At 39.2% G+C, this 16,448-nt stretch overlaps 1 protein-coding gene across 5 annotated transcripts in view; it reads right to left on the reverse strand.

The window, feature by feature from the left end:
• Positions 1-16,448, reverse strand: part of epha3 (eph receptor A3) — a 205,817-nt gene that overhangs the window by 123,302 nt on the left and 66,067 nt on the right. The gene's annotated exons all lie outside the window — the stretch shown is intronic.

Here is a 16,448-nt window from a genome sequence, read left to right on the forward strand (position 1 = left end):
TGGCAAGTAAAAAAAAAATACGTATGTGTACAACGTTAACTCATAATCAGTGAATGCAATATTACAAATCAATGATGACTGGAGTGACCACAACTGATGCCAAAACACTATGTCAAACAATAATGCCAAAAGCTCAATTAAAAAAAGCCCTTCCTGTGACATAAGAGAGTTGCTTGAACGCTTGCAACAAACAGTTATAAAATACTGTTGCAGCTTGTATTCATGATTTCTGGCCTTAGAACCCGCACTGGGGCATTAACCAGTGTGACACATTACAGAAGTCTGCATACCCTTCAAATTCCATTAATCTTAATCATACAGGAATACAAAACAGGAGTGCTTTGTCTGAAATTGTACCCTTGGATTCCCTATTGGCCTGTACTTATTACTAGACAAGATCCTATTAGGCATTAAGTATGGTGACTCTAGCGTCAAACTGTATATTGAAGCTGCATTGGCTAATTTCAAAGAATTATTTAGGACAGGGAAAAACTGACACAAAGTAAAGGGGGTGTTATTCTGGAAAAACTATCAGTTATTCCCAACTTTTTTGCTGTGGTATGATTATTACTCAATGCTGACTGACTGTTGTGTTGTGAGCTGTGTTCATTGCTGGCAGCTTCTAGGCTGATTTCATGCAAAAGAATATTTCCACACTGACGTTCTCTTTGGTGCACACACAACTACAATTCATTCGCTCATAGAGAGCTCACTTTACATGAATACGTACATTGAGACATGATGCAAGATGACCCATGCACACCAAGCAGTACTAGACTGGTGCTTAGAACGTATGCTGATCAGCAACATTAAAACCATCCGCTTAATATTGTGTGGGATCTACTTGTGCCACCAAAAGAGCTCTGGCCAGTCAAGGAATTGACTCCACAGAATATCTGAAATTGTCCTATGGTATCTAGCATCAAGATTTTAACAGCACATCCTTTAAGTTCATTAATTTGCGAGGTGGGGGCTACATGGATAGGACTTGTTTTTCTAGCACATCTCACAGATGCCCAATCAGATTGAGATATGGGAAATTTGGAGACAAAGTCAACGCCTTGAACTCTTTGTCATGTTCCTTGAACCATTCCAGAACAGTCTTTACAGTGTGGCAGGGCATATTATTGTGTTGAAATAGGCCATCATTAAACTATTGCCAAGAAGTGTATGTGGTCTGTAACAATCTTTATCTAGGTAGTATGTGTCAAAGTAACATCCTGTTGAAACATCAGGACCCAAATTTTCCCAGAAGAACATTGTTTAGGGCATCACACTATCTCCATCTCTTTTCCAGATAAATGACAAACACACTTGGCCATCCATATGATCTAAAAGAAAATGTGATTCATCAGACCAGGCCGCCCTTTTTTAATTCTAAAGGGTCCAGTTCTGATGTTTGTGTGCATATTGCAGGTGGTTTTAGTGGTGGACAGCTGTTAACATGGGCACTCTGACCTGTATGCAAGTATGCAGCAAGCTGTGATGCACTGTGTCTTCTGACATCTTTCTCTCATAGCCAGCTTTAGGTTTTTCAGCAATTTGTGGTACAGTAGCTCCTCTTTGGGATCGGACTAGAACGGCTAGCATTTATTTCCCATGCACATCAATGAGCCCTGTCACCGGATCATTGGTTGTCCTTCCTTGGACGACTTTTGGTAGGTACTAACCACTGCATACTGGGTACACCCTACAAGACCTGCCACTTAGGAGATGCTCTGACCCAGTTGTCTAGCCACCTCAATATGGATTTTGTTAAAGTTCCTCAGGGCGGCATAGTGGTGCAGTGGTAGCACTGCTGCTTCACAGTAATGAGACCCATAGACACATCCTGGGTCCTCCCTGCATGCAGTGTGCAGGTTCTCCCTATGTCTGCATGTGTCTACTTTGTGTGCTCTGGTTCCCTCCCACAATCCAAAGACATGCAGGTTAGGTGAACTGACGATCCTAAATTGGCCCTAGTTTGTGTTTGGTGTGTGTGGGTGTTTGTTCTGCGATGGACTGTCATCCTGTCCAGGTTTTGTTCCTGCCTTGCATCCTATGCCACCTCAGATAGGCACTAGCCCCCACTGCGACCCTGTTCAGGACTAAAGAGTTTAGAAAAGCACCTACTGTCTGACTAAAGTCACTCAGATCATTAAGCTTGCCCATATTTCTGCTTCCAACATATCACCTTCAAGAACTGATGGTTCACTTGCTGCCTAATATATCCCACCCCTTGATACAGGTAGGTGTCATTGTAACGAGATAATCAATGTTATTCACTTCACAGTGGTTTCAAAGCTGCAGCTGATTGGTGTATGTAGTGTCTGATTGATACAGAGGTACTGGACATACATACTTACTGGTCTAGTAAAACTCTAGGAATAGTTTTTTTGTTTTTATTTACTTTTGCCTCTCAGGTAACATTTGAGTTTGGCTTAATAGTACCCTTGATTCTATAGACAACAACTGACATACATCATTTAGATATGTAGTATCTGAATGATACTGAGGTGGCAGTCATCCTTGCTACATACCCAGTAAAATGCTTCTGTAAAGGAATAGATGATTATGACATGTAAGAGTGTATGTACACTAACAGTCTGATGAACCGCTGATCTGTGTACTATCCAATATTATGAAGCATAAGACATCATTAACTTTTTCTGGATGCTATAACAACAAATAGATATAAAAACACAATTCACAGTGACTGCTAAATTGGATTTGTCTTCTTAAAAATGCCATCACCTTTCATTTACTATACCAGTGGATGCAAACTTACATGAGTTCACTTAAATCAGAATGTGTTGCCTCCTATTTTATATTTTACTTCAGCTACATGTTTAGCCCATGTTACTGATACAAATGGAAGCAGCTACATGTTTTGAAGTGGGCAGCAGCCTTAATCAACACGGCCAGGCAAGATGTCCATCCTGCTGAGACAAACGCAAGCAGCATCCATCACTCACTCACACATGAAGCCTGCAATCGGAGGAGGTGTTTTAAGAGAACCAAGTGCCAGTAAGCAGGAAACATAATGTGCATCCGTAAACTTGTCAAGCTTGGTTAGAGTTCAAAAGAAAATTAGCTCCATATATATCTTGTGTGGCTTGCTGTTTGTTAGAACCTACTGTCACACACGTGTGCATAGGAGGCAGCTGAAGGGCTTAGAGAGGACTGATTATACATTTGCCCGGGGGGGGCGGGGTATGCTGACGCTCTTTCCAAGTTCCCTACAGGTCTTTCCCGGGAAATCCTACCAGGAGCCACCACCTCGAAGCGGGACACATCACTTCCAGTCCTGGGCCCGAGGACGACATCACTTCCGGTCCCGGCCCCACTTCCGCCCAACGTCCTATTAAGCCTCCCGCCTTTGCTCTGGGAGGCAGTTCTGTTTTGGACTCTGTCGTGTAAACTTGTCTACATGAATCATTTGCTTTTGCAGCCAGGAAACCGCATTAAACGGGTGGCTGCCCCAAACCTTGCCCTGCCTCGAGTCTTTTCTTGTTACACTACATAGACAGCATGGAGTTGAGTGTGGATCTCAATTGCAATTTTATTGCAATATTTTCTTCTATTTTGTTTTAGGTCTTACTGCTTTTAAGTAACTAATGGGTGCTGGAAACAAGCTGGCTAAAAATGTTGAATGAAATAATTTAAAACAGAGAGAGAAGTGTCATACAGGAACACAGAAATAGTTTCATTTAGATATTAACATAAGAAACATAAGAAATTTAACAAACGAGAAGCGATATTTTCAGTCCTTGAAGCCCGTTTGTTTAGTATAAAAGATAACAAACACAGAGGGGCATATGATTCTACTGTAGATTCACTAATGGGCAAAAAAGAATGGGAGTATGCCAAAGAAGGGACATTGATGACATAACTAACTGTTCAGATATCTGGAACAATCTGTCTGCTCATTGAAAGGATGTCCCAATCTGTGTTAACATTCAGCTCCAGTCTGAAGACTCACTACATTAGCTAGCATGACCCGATCAGAGTTACTGACTGGGATGTTGATACTGCAACTCTTTGTTAGTCACTTGCTCAAATGAAAAATCTTGGCAAACATTCTCAATTGTAACCAAGCCTCATCTATTCTATTTCTCTTTTTTAGGTGTGTTCACATATAATGCACAAAGCACCTATTGTGAAAGCCCATGTCTGTCTGTCTGTCCACGTGAAACAACTCGGCCCATCATGGATCAGATTTGTTGGGATGTCGCTTATTCAGATATCTCAAACAACTTCAAAATTTTCCGTTGAAAATCACTGATGAATTTGCAAACTCAAACATCTTAACACAGAGAAACATACTGTGCGACTAGGAATGAGTTTACTCTTTCAATTTTATCTCGAGAGTGGAACTTTTACATTTTTATATTTTTCTTTCCTTATATTTTTTCCTTACATTTTCCTTTTCCTTATATTTTCCTTATATCCTTATATATATATTCCTAATTTTTTATATTTTCATCTGACAGTCGCTCGGGTGCCCAATGCAAGCCAGTCAAATGCAAGGGTAAGCGACAAACACAACAGCAACCTTCTCCTGCTGCTTTAGGTATGTTAACTAAAAGAGTACAAAAAAGGTCACTTCTCAAGAAATACATGGAAAGGAGAAGCAATTATGTAAGTATGTATAAAACTGAACTGATTGAACAATTCAGCTGAACCTATCAACCTGTAGCTAAATGGTGTTTGAACTAATTAATAATACAGGAAAGGTGCAGCTGACCTAACTGATATAAACATAGGACTGGTTTGAAAATAGACATTGGGGTTACACGGTTGGAGGGTTCAGTGGCTTAAGCCACAGATATACAAAAACAATCACCGAAAACCACTGATCTTCTTGCCCATCGTGTACCATTCATATTCCTGTTACACAATAAATCAGTTTCTTTCCAAATTCTTACTGATTTATATAATTTTAAATGAATTATTGCATTTTAACTAATATTACCAGTTAGATGGGGAATTTATTTCAGTTCCATTTCTACTTTCATAGGTTAATATTTATACTTTATGACTTTATGCTAGAGGTCATTATGTATTAATCAATATTTTAAAATTTCTAGTTATTGGATACTACTCTATTTGGTATAGTTTCAAAAATGTTATGTGTAAGAAAATTGAACAACATGTCACAGACCCTCCACCACTAACAAATATCAATCAATGCTATTTTCACATCATTTCAATGGCAATCTGCTCTCTGTGAAAGCTAATGAGCCACCACAAGTCTATTTGGGCTGTTTTAAACTGCAGTGGGCTCTTCTTATGTTCACTGGTTATATCTCAATTAAAGTATACTGTTAACACAACTTTATATTGTTGCAATTTGTTTATATTAATCATTAAATTTACTCTGTTACTATCAAATGTAAATTGTGTACTTATTACTGTAAGTGTTGTATGGTTTGTAATTTACAGTTAATACATTTTACTCATAAATATTTGCAAAGTGAAGATCACTATAATGACAAAAATAATTTGAATTTGGTTGGACTTTGTGTTGAATGAGCAGTTGTTCATGGAGTCCTGAATGAGGCACATTGCCTGCACTGTGAAGGAGTGTCAGTTACAGCACTACGGCCATGTGGCGTGATTCCACGAGAATGATCCGGCTTGCAGGATCCTCATTGTTGGGGACCCGAGTGGCTGGACCAGACCAAGGGGACACCCACGTAACACCTGGCTGCGGCAAATAGATGGTCATTTCTGGAGGTTGGGACTGGAGTGTGTGTCTGATGGGGAGTTGCCAACCAGGATCCTGAGCTGCTTCATTGTGTGGTGGGTGCGGCAACGTGCTGTACTAGTGCATGCTCCCCAACCTGACCTGACCTGACCCGAACTGGATATCCCATTGTTTATTGTTTAAGACAATATGTGAGACTGTAGAAGAGCAAGGTGCCAGAAAAAATACAGCTATATGAATGCAAAACATTATGGTGACTAGGAAAGAGACTCTTTTGACATAAAAGCCTTAAATGAAATGAAGTGGGATGACTTAAGAAAGAGAACTCTCACAGAAGAAGACAGACATGTAGTAAGAATCTCTGAAGAGGTAATATAAGACACAAGAGGCAGTATCACAGCAAACCTGGTATTCTGGAGAGGAACACTAAAGCATGCAGTCTCAGGGGGAAAACCATAGATATGCGGGCACACTGAAACTTGCAACAACAGAAATTCGGGAAGTTTTCAAGCAGATAAGTATTGTGACATGCACAGAGAGCAGATATTAAAGCTGCCACTGTTCACTTCTCTGGCATTGTGCTGTCAGGAACATAGAGCTCAAAGGGAAAAAGGTAATTTCCTTAAAATTTTTCAACAAGCACTTCCAACATTTTAAATCCCCTCAGCACTGAGATATTGGGTAGCACCACAAAGAGCTTCAAGTCTTCATCTTGTTTCAGGAAGACTAGTGGAAAAGTAATGGAACAGAAATCCAGGTCTTGTAGTTTTTATTCAGCTGACTTTAGATTTTGTTAACAATGATTCCTTTGAAGACACTTGGAATTTATATATAAGGCAGTGAAGATGAAGAGGGGCCAGCACTCTGCATGATGTAGCCACACTGCGTCAGCTGCAAAGTGGCAGGGAGTCTATGCAGAAGACAAGATGATCAGACAGTGACCTGTTACAAGGAAATTGCGGAGCAGCAGGAATGTACTCCTGCTGAGCAAACACATGGTAGTCTGCTCAGCTGTTGAATAACCAAATTGTCCGAGTGGAACGGACAATGTGCCAGGAGACCCCAGTATGCTGAAAGCTGTCATTTTATGTGCAAGAAAAGTGCTGAGGGTAATCGCTATGACATTTATCAGACAAATAAGCATCCTTACTTGTAGAAAAGTGGAGCCAGAGCTGTTGATGTTACTCAAAAAAAAAAAAGACAAAGAGGCCAGTTTTTTTTGGAGTGAGGATGAAAGAGTTTTTTTTCTGAATGCCACAACTCAGGGCTGCCAAGAATCCCCTCTATCTCCTTGGAATGTGCGATTGAGAAGTGTTCCTTGGGAGAGGTGGATCTTCAATTTATAAAGCTCAATCCTATTTGAATGTGCTCCCCAGCTGTTTTGAAGAGGATTTTTGAGAAGTGTTTTATTTAATGATTTTCAGTAAAAATACACGTGTTTGGGATGTTGTGAGCGTATAACTAGATACCTGACATATGTATTATGCAACGCAAGTGTTAAATGACGAGTAGCCTTTGGGAATTATTGTGAGCAAAAACAGTGACTGGGAGATGGAAATGTGCACAGAACACAAAGTCAACAACAGGCAGAAGTTGTAACCATCAAGTCAGAAAGAAGTGTAACCAAAGGGCAAAACAAAAACCAGAGTTCAACAACCTAACGCTAGGGCCTACTTGCAGAAAAGGTAACTGTCGCTAAAAGTCTTAAGATTTGTTGTGTTGTGTGTCAGCAGCCATATTTATGTAGTTATATCTGATAATGTAACTGATGTGATTGCCGCAGTCATGTAACACTACTTCAAATATTAAAGTCAAACTCTGCCAAAACAAATTAACAATAAAAACTGAATTCTTGATCCAAAAAATCTAGAACACAAAGTCATACATGGACAAAAAGCTTTAAATATTACAATGAGCAAAATGAGAGTTTTTGTTTTTGACTCTTTTGATATATAATTTTCGTTAGGAGTTGTTCCTCACAGAAGCCTACTATATCAGAAACTCCCCATTCACTATAAACACAAGAGATCAAAAATTTAATCAAAAAAAAACAGCATGCTGTAAACTATCAAAAAATATTAGCATTTTTGGGTGGAGTATTCCTTTAAGGTGGCAAATTCATGTCCGAGTGGAATCTGCCAGTACATTACATTTGATAGTTACTCATAAAATAATCCTACCAGAAAAACTGTGGTTGTTAGAATGACATGAAATACATTTAACAGGGCTCGGTCTGAGTCTCACACATCTCACAGACCTCCTACTTAAAAGCATTTGAACTTAAAAGAAATGTTAGCTCAACTATAAGCATTAGACTGAACGTTTGAATCCTTAAAGAAGAGCACCTCAAGGCAAAGTACTGACAGAACAGCAGTCCTGCTATATATGGAAAACAGGAAAGTCAGGACATACAAAAATGTATGAAATACTGTCATACAGAGCACTGTTTGAATGAGTTTGTCACACGCAGACTACCATCAAAGACATGATCTGAACATCTCTTCCAGGCTCTCAGGCTATCCCACAAGGAACCGAAGTGCAGTTCAGGGACACAAAAGGAGAAAATGAGCTTGCCAGCTTGAGACGTCATTAAGCACCTGTCTTGCTGGACACTTAATAAGGCTTAAAGCACAGCTAACACACACAATCGTGTCCCTGAAAGCATTCCACAAGCTTTACCTGTGTTTCATCTGTCAGCACTCCATGTTAAGTCATTGCACTACAGAGCGCCTCTCAGGCGATGCCAGGAATTTCACACACCAATATTTGTGCATGGTGGCTGTTCTGCTTTAGAGTTAAGGAATAACTTTGTGCCCAGGGACATTTGTTCTTGATGAGGCCAGCATGAAATCTGATATTTATGCCTTAAATATGTATGTCCTCAAGAGATTACTTTTTGTTTTTCTCCCATATAATCAGTTAACAACAGTTCATAGCATCACAAAGAAAATAACAGTTCATGTTCTGTCCAAGATTGAAAAAGGCAAAAAGCAAGGCAGTAAGGGAAATCCTAAATGGTACCAGGAGATATGTACAAATGGCGTAAATGGGCAAAAGCTCAAAACCAGAGCAAAACCAATCTTTAAGAAAATCCTAAATGGTGGACAAAAACAAATGAGAAGAACATTGCTTAAAGTCAAATGCCCAAGATGGTCTTTGCTATAAACACATCCAGAACCCTTCAGCACATATCTAAAATCTTTGACAAAGCACTGAATTAGCTGCTGGTTTAAAAAACATCACATTTAGGAACCACACTCCGAGTAAATAACCACTGCATCCTAATGCCAGAGACAGAAAATGGTGTTGGTCCTGAAAAACAAATTAGTGTTGCAAAATAAAAAACACATTAAGCTATTAATATTTACCACTTTTCCAAACTGGTGCCCTGACCAGGGTTTGTTCCTGACTTGCACCCTATGCTAGCTGGGATAGGCTTCTGCACCCACACGACCCTGGGCTGGATTAAGCGGGTTAGAAAATGACATGATATGACACTTTTCCAAACTAATTCTAAAAACAAATTTTTCATTTTTTCATAATTTCCATAATTCATAATTCACTTGACTTACCTTGCATTCAAACCCTTTATTACAAAGACTATGTAGCATTCAAACCTGACCCCTACCTTTTGTGACTAATTGAAGAATGGCTTACAAAATGCATCTTATTGGCCAATGGCTCATCCCACGTTATGAGAAAAAGCTACATCTTCTTCTCTGACAATTACACCACCTACATCTCTAATACTGCCTTTTTACATCTCTAATCTACCTTTCTGGGATATTTTCTACACCAGGAAGATCTGTGTGCTTGTACGCAAGTATTCCATATTTAGACCATCAGCAATTCAACCACATGCTAATTATGTCCACCCCAAAGCTTATTTTAGTGAATTCATGAGCTGAATGAACACACAAGCATAAAGACCAGAGATAATAGGACATAAACCTCACTGTCCTCTTAGTAAGTCCTGGTGTCCTAACTCAATAATGGGCACCTTTTTTAAAGAGTTCTCTTTGGATTGCATTACCAGTAAGTTTCAAAAGCTGTTCACTCAAGGCCATTCACTCAAGGCCATTGCTTTTATTTTATAGATGATCAAACCCTCTCAAGGAGAGGACATTCATTTTTATGGAACTCTCAGTGTGAATAAGTCCAGAGCTGTAGATGCTCGCAGCAATTCTGGTACCCTCTCAGTCCCTTTAAGGGGTTGTTACATTAATATATAATATAATATAATATAATATAATATAATATAATATAATATAATATAATATAATATAATATAATATAATAAGTTCAAATATTTGGAGAAACCCCAAATTTTCCCGCATACAGAGAAAAAGTGTTTTCCACTTTGTTCAATTCCCCCCGCCTTTCTCCCAAGTACAATATTCCTGGAGATGGTGCTAAGACTTAGGACTGAAAGAGCTGTCAGAAAAAAGTGGCACATCGCATTAAATAAATCTCTCCAACAAGCAGGCAGAACACATGACAAGATGCCTTTTCACAGCTTTGTGAATAAGCCCTATCCTCATTAAAATATTCAATCACACATTTTTGGTATCATTAAAATGATCTAATTACAAATCAGAGGTGCCGACCAACGAGATCGAGTTTCCTGCCAAATCATGAAAGAATTCTAAACATTTGGCAGCTCCAAAGGACACGGAGGCAGCTGTGCGCAAGGCCTTCCCCTCCGCCAACCTCTACAGCAAAGCAGAACAATGAACTAGAGGGCAATGGAGCTGATGCTCAGCAGGACACTTCAGAATAACAACGGGTGCTTTACTGGCGGTTGCTGTGTGCAATTGAGTATATTCCTCAATCACTCAAAACTGAGCAATAGCTACTTAGGCAAGCAAGCATGACAAAAATAGGGGAGTAAGCTACCCAAATCTGCCGGTGCAAGATGTCAACTCCAAGGACATTGAGTGAGAAGAGGAGATATACTGCAGAGTGTCTATATACTTGAAATAAAGAAAGAAAAAATGATATACAGTGTGATAAATACTGTACATTCACCTGTCCATTAACTTTAAATCCACTGACTAAGTGCAAAAAGCTGGTATCATATAGATGCGTTGCAGCAACCAACCCTAAATCGGGAATGCATTCATTGCAGGGCACATTTATATACTCATCGACAGTCACTCATATAGGACCAATTTAGAGCTACACAGAGTGGATTCAGAAATTATTCTAAACCTTTCACTTTCTGTTTATTATACTGTGTTACAGATTCAATTTTAAATGGATACATTTGCCATCTTAGTCCATCAAACTACACTCAATAACCCACACTGATAAAGTGAAAACATGTTTTCACACAGGTTTGCATATTTGTCAAAAATCAAAAACTGAAATCTCTACTTCATATAAGTATTCGACCCCTGTGGCACTTCAAATCGTGGTCAGGGGAATTCTATTTATTTTAATTATACCTGGGATGTGTCTGTGACAAACAGATCGACCTGTGACAAATTGTTTAGACATTTAGAATTGTTTACAATGGCACACACCTGTCCGCTTAAGGTCCCACAATTCACACTGCATGTAAGAACAAAAAAGAGCCAATGAAGTCCAAGGAATGCTCTGTACACCTTGTCATACATGCATGGAAGATGGTTTCCAGGCTCAAATAATTTTATTTCTCAGCTGGACCAGGGGTTGGCACTACTTTCTAATACTCTTTCCTTTTGTACTTCTGCAGACTATCTGACGACCGCACCTCCCAGTAGCACCTCCTCTGTTCCTCCCACAGATGACATCACTAACGGCACTATATAATGATGTCTTATGTGAGGCATCAATCAGGGCAAAGGTATAAAATAATTTCTAAAGCTTTGAGTGCTCCCTGAATAATTTAGCCATAAGGCTAAACTGAGTATCTGCCAAGGAAAGAAGTGACCAAGAACCCAACAATCGTCCCAACAAAGCTTCAGAAGTTCTCTGATGAGATTGGAAAACTAGTTGGAAGGATGGTTATCTTAGCAGTACTCCATCAACCATACATTAATGGTAGACTAGCTACACAGAAGTCTTCTTGAGTAAAAGGTATATGGCGTTTTAAAGGACTCAGGAAAGAAACATTCTCTAGTCTGAAAAGACCAAAATTGAACTTTTTCGGCAGAACCCCAAGCACTATGCCTGACAAAGACCAGGCAGTGCTCATCACCTACTTAATATCCTTCCCATGGTCAAGCATGACAGGGGCAACATCATGCTATGGTGCTCCTCATCAGGAAAACAAAGATGCTGTTTAGAATTGAGGCAAATACAGGGAGTTAACGCAACCTTATACTTGGCCAACGGTTCACCATTCAGCACGACAATGACCTGAAACATGCAGCCAAGACAATGCAGGTGTGGCATTGGGACAAATCTCTGGCTCTCCTTGAGTGGCCCATCCAAAGCCTAGGCTTAAATCCCATAAAACATCTGTGGAAAGACCTGAAGATGGGAGTTTACAACCGATCTAAGGTAGCTTGAAAGGATTTATCAGGAAGAATGAGATAAACTGCTCAAATCCAGGAGTGCAAAGTTTTAAAACTTACCCAAGAACACCTGAAGCTGCCTTTGCTGCCAAAGTGACTTCTACTTATATGAATGAGAGATTTCACATTTTGATTTCTAACCCCTGAAATAAAGGGATTGTGTTAAAAAATGCTTTAGTTGCCTCACATTTTTATGCAATTTTTTTGTTCAGCCCACTGAATTAAAGCTGAAAGTCTGCACTTCAACTGCATCTGAGTTGTTTTACTTAAAATTCATTATGGTAATGTACAGAACCAAAATTAGAAAAAAGTTGTCTCTGTCCAAATATTTATGGACCTAACTGTACGTGAGCGGCAGAGACGCAAGGTGGCTGGCGTGCAGTGCAGGACAGAGGGGTTGGTGAGTGAAGTGAGCAGGGGGCAAAGCCCCCTAGTAATTTTACAATAACAAGAGAACACCTGAGTTTTCCAATGTATCACACTTTCTGCTAATAAAATATAATTACATAAGTAATTACCCAAATCTTAGTAGACACGTGGTAGCAGAACTGATTCTGAATGACCTGAAAAGCACCCACCGTACTTCATTACTCAAATGGGATCGAGCTTTGGGATTTGCCTTTGCAGTCCCATTTCTCCAGAAGTGTTGTCATATCAGACACACATTGATCAAAGTTGGCAACATGAGGTTAAGAAAGTGTAACTTATTGTTTTGCCACCAACGAAGACAGTACTCTTGTTTCTTTTACTATGCCATCCCAATGCTAACATGTCAGCTAAAGGTACCAGCAGACTGTCTACTACATGACAGGTGCTCATCTGAAGCGTTATGCAAAGTCATTCCATCCATCCATCCATTATCCAACCGGCTATATCCTAACTACAGGGTCACGGGGTTCTGCTGGAGCCAATCCCAGCCAACACAGGGTGCAAGGCAGGGAACAAATCTCGGGCAGGGTGCCAGCCCACAACAGGACACACACACACACAACCACACACTAGGGACAATTTAGAATCGCCAATGTACCTAACCTGCATGTGTTAGGACTGTGGGAGGGAACCGGAGTAACCAGATGAAACCCACGCAGACACGGGGAGAACATGCAAACTCCATGCAGGGAGGACCCAGGAAGTGAACCCAGGTCTCCTAACTGCGAAGCAGCAGAACTACCACTATATTATGCAAAGTAATATTCATAATCATCTATTAGTTCAAATATGCCGGTTTAGTATCTATATCTAGAAGTCAATATCTAGAAGGAAAGACTTCAAAGTCTGGATTTTGAATTCTGCTCAGGACCTTTACTGGACTGGCTAATCCTTCAATATGTACTTAAGATAATTATGTATTAAGCAGGTGAAAGAAAGTGATCAGCCTGCTTTTCTCTTTGTGCAGAGGGGTTTGACGCTCTTTCCTTCATAATGAAATGCTCTTTAGAATTTCCAGTTGTTCTCACAAGGCACTGGGTAAAATTCTATGAACCCTAGCAAATGTAGCCGTTTAAGCTTATGAACCACTGTTACATGTAAGCTGCTGGCATCCAGATTACAGAAAAATGTTGTAATTCACAATGGCAGTATAAAAAAATTGTAATATCACATCAAATTTAGCACTGTACTATAGTTAAGGGGAAAGAATTACTGGGACATCAAGATGAAGCTGAGAGTCAGACAGTAATGGGTTAATGATGGCCTTCCGGCCTCCCCAACCTCTCTCCTGATGAATGCCTCTCAATCACCCTCACCCTGTGCTGGAGAAGGGATTTATTAGATAGTCACAGCTGTCACCCCCTTGGTAATCCAACACTCTTATTATCCTTCATTAGTTGCGCTCGGCATCTAATAAGAGATTGTCAAATGGATGACAAGTGCAACACATACTGCGAGGAAATTCTGAACCACAGAGACAGCCTTTAGTCACTCAAAGGGCCAAGCAACAGATATCGGCACTTCAGCTAGGCCATAGCAGAATCAGACGTCTACGTAAAAAAGAGCTGTTTCAGAGGCTAACAAGGAATCAACATTATGTCCTGTCAGCCATTTTTAGAGTGCAACAGAAGCTGCTGGGTTTTAAATCAGAGAATAATTCTGTCTTATAAATAAAGTTGTTTCCCTTATTTGGTTTTTTCCTTTTTTTCTGGGTCTGTAGGATTTTCTATTTAGCTCATAGATTTGCATTGTGCTCCTCTCATGCTGTTTAAATTATGTTTTGTTTAAATATTGCTGTTTCTTACAGAATAGACAATGCCTGATTAAGAGACACAGGTGCATGTGGAATGACCTCCAGATTGGCTAAAGTTCCAAACATCATTAACATCTTTTATTTGTTGATTTAAATAGTTACTTAATTAAAATTAATTTGTTATTCTGAGCTGTTGTTGCTGAGTTAAAATGCTTGCTTTACTGGCATGTAAAGTTAATGCAGCCATTGCTTATGGACATGGACACCCTATTTTCATTTTAAAAATTAGAAAAAGGAAAACAATAAGCTTAAATAGGTATTAAAATGTTTAGAAAGCAATATACACTTACCAGGAAATCAAGATTTAAACTAGGAAAAACGTTTCAATTTGCTCCTCAGAAACATTTTATTATTTCCTTCTGGTTTCTGATTCTGATTCTGATCAGTGATTTGATCCTCTTTTTCTGGCATTCAGAACATGTTTAATTTAAAGTAGAATATATGTTTTCTTTTGGACTGATTTCTTTGGTCCCAGCAGTGATTACATATACCTAATATGAGATCATAAGTACCTGCCTCTTCACCTTCTGAGCTCTCTGACTGTTCATAACTTTACATAATTAAAGATGGCTTATCTAATCAAGGAAACACAGAATACTGAATACAGCACCAAGTGGAAGCCAGACAGGCTAAGTGATTTGTTAAAAGTTCCATAGGGAGGACAGTTTGAACTAGCAACCAGATATTTCAAAGTTTCTATTATATATATGGTACCATTTACAATCCTTGTTAAGATGTTAACAAAAATAATAGAAAACTTAATAATAGTCAGTGATAGATACATTTGTAAATTTAAAAGTTTGCCACATAGATAATATCACCAGAGTACACAGCACAGAACTAGCTTTGCAGTAAATGCCTGTGAACTCTCCTAAGACCAGTTGTAAGAACCATTTGTTAGTTATTTAAGTTATATTAAATGTTTGCCTATATACTGTATTAGTGCATAGTCTATGGGAGGTTCTTATAACCTGCACAAGCTGAATAGAATGGGTATATTCTAACTATTTCTTGTCGATCTGACTACCGATTAGTCTCAGTGACCTGCCTTGCCATGAGTAAGACATGGAGGGCACACGGTTTTAAACTGTACTTTAACATGCTCAATAGTATGTAACACATCGAGCTCTATTGAACAGGCATGGCCGTACGTTTAGTAGAGCATAGTGAAGGCGAATTAAAGCATCTTTAAGTATAGAAACGATTGACATTTGACAAGAAAAGCTGAGTTTAGAGAGGAGACATTTTTTCCAGTTTGTTTTTGCCTTTTATTCTACGTTTGTACCAACCGTTTTCTTTATTCTTGTGTGGACTGTTTGCTTTGAATTTTCACTAAATCTTTTAAAACAAACTTTTGGATTGAGAGATTTCTTTTGGCACACGTTTGACTCATGTTTGATCCTGCCTTGCTTACCAGCAGATACACCAGCTTTAACTCTTCATAAGGCAACTCAATGACTTTGACACAGAGTACTTCTCACTGTACATCATGTATGTGACTACATCATGCTCACAGAAAGGATGTTGCAGCTTGAATTACCTTAAGAAACAGCATGTGACACCATAACAAATGGTAGATTCCAGTGAAGCAAAGATATTAATTCTGTTAGACCTCAGTACAGATTTTGCCACTGTCAGACATGACATTCTACTGTCCAGAATGGAGAACATTCTGGGTACCTTTGGCACTGCCGTCCAGTGGTTTAAGTCCCATCTGACAGATAGAAAAGAGTTTGTTAGTCTTGATACTGGCTCTGTCCTCTGCTCTACTATATCTATATGCTTCCTCTTGGCCATATTATTCGTAGCTTTGGACTAGGTTATCATTTTCATGCAGATGATACTCAACACTATTTCAATGTTAAAAGCAAAACTTCATCAGAGCTTTCTCAGCTAACAGCTTGTCTCAGTGAAATTAAAACCTGGATGCAGTAGAACTCTTTAAAACTAAATTGCAACAAAACTGAGCTCCTGCAATTTGGCACTAAAACGCAACTTAAGAAAATTAGCTCCTTTT

Source organism: Polypterus senegalus, chromosome 2, assembly GCF_016835505.1.
Source record: "Polypterus senegalus isolate Bchr_013 chromosome 2, ASM1683550v1, whole genome shotgun sequence".
Lineage (NCBI taxonomy): Eukaryota > Metazoa > Chordata > Cladistia > Polypteriformes > Polypteridae > Polypterus > Polypterus senegalus.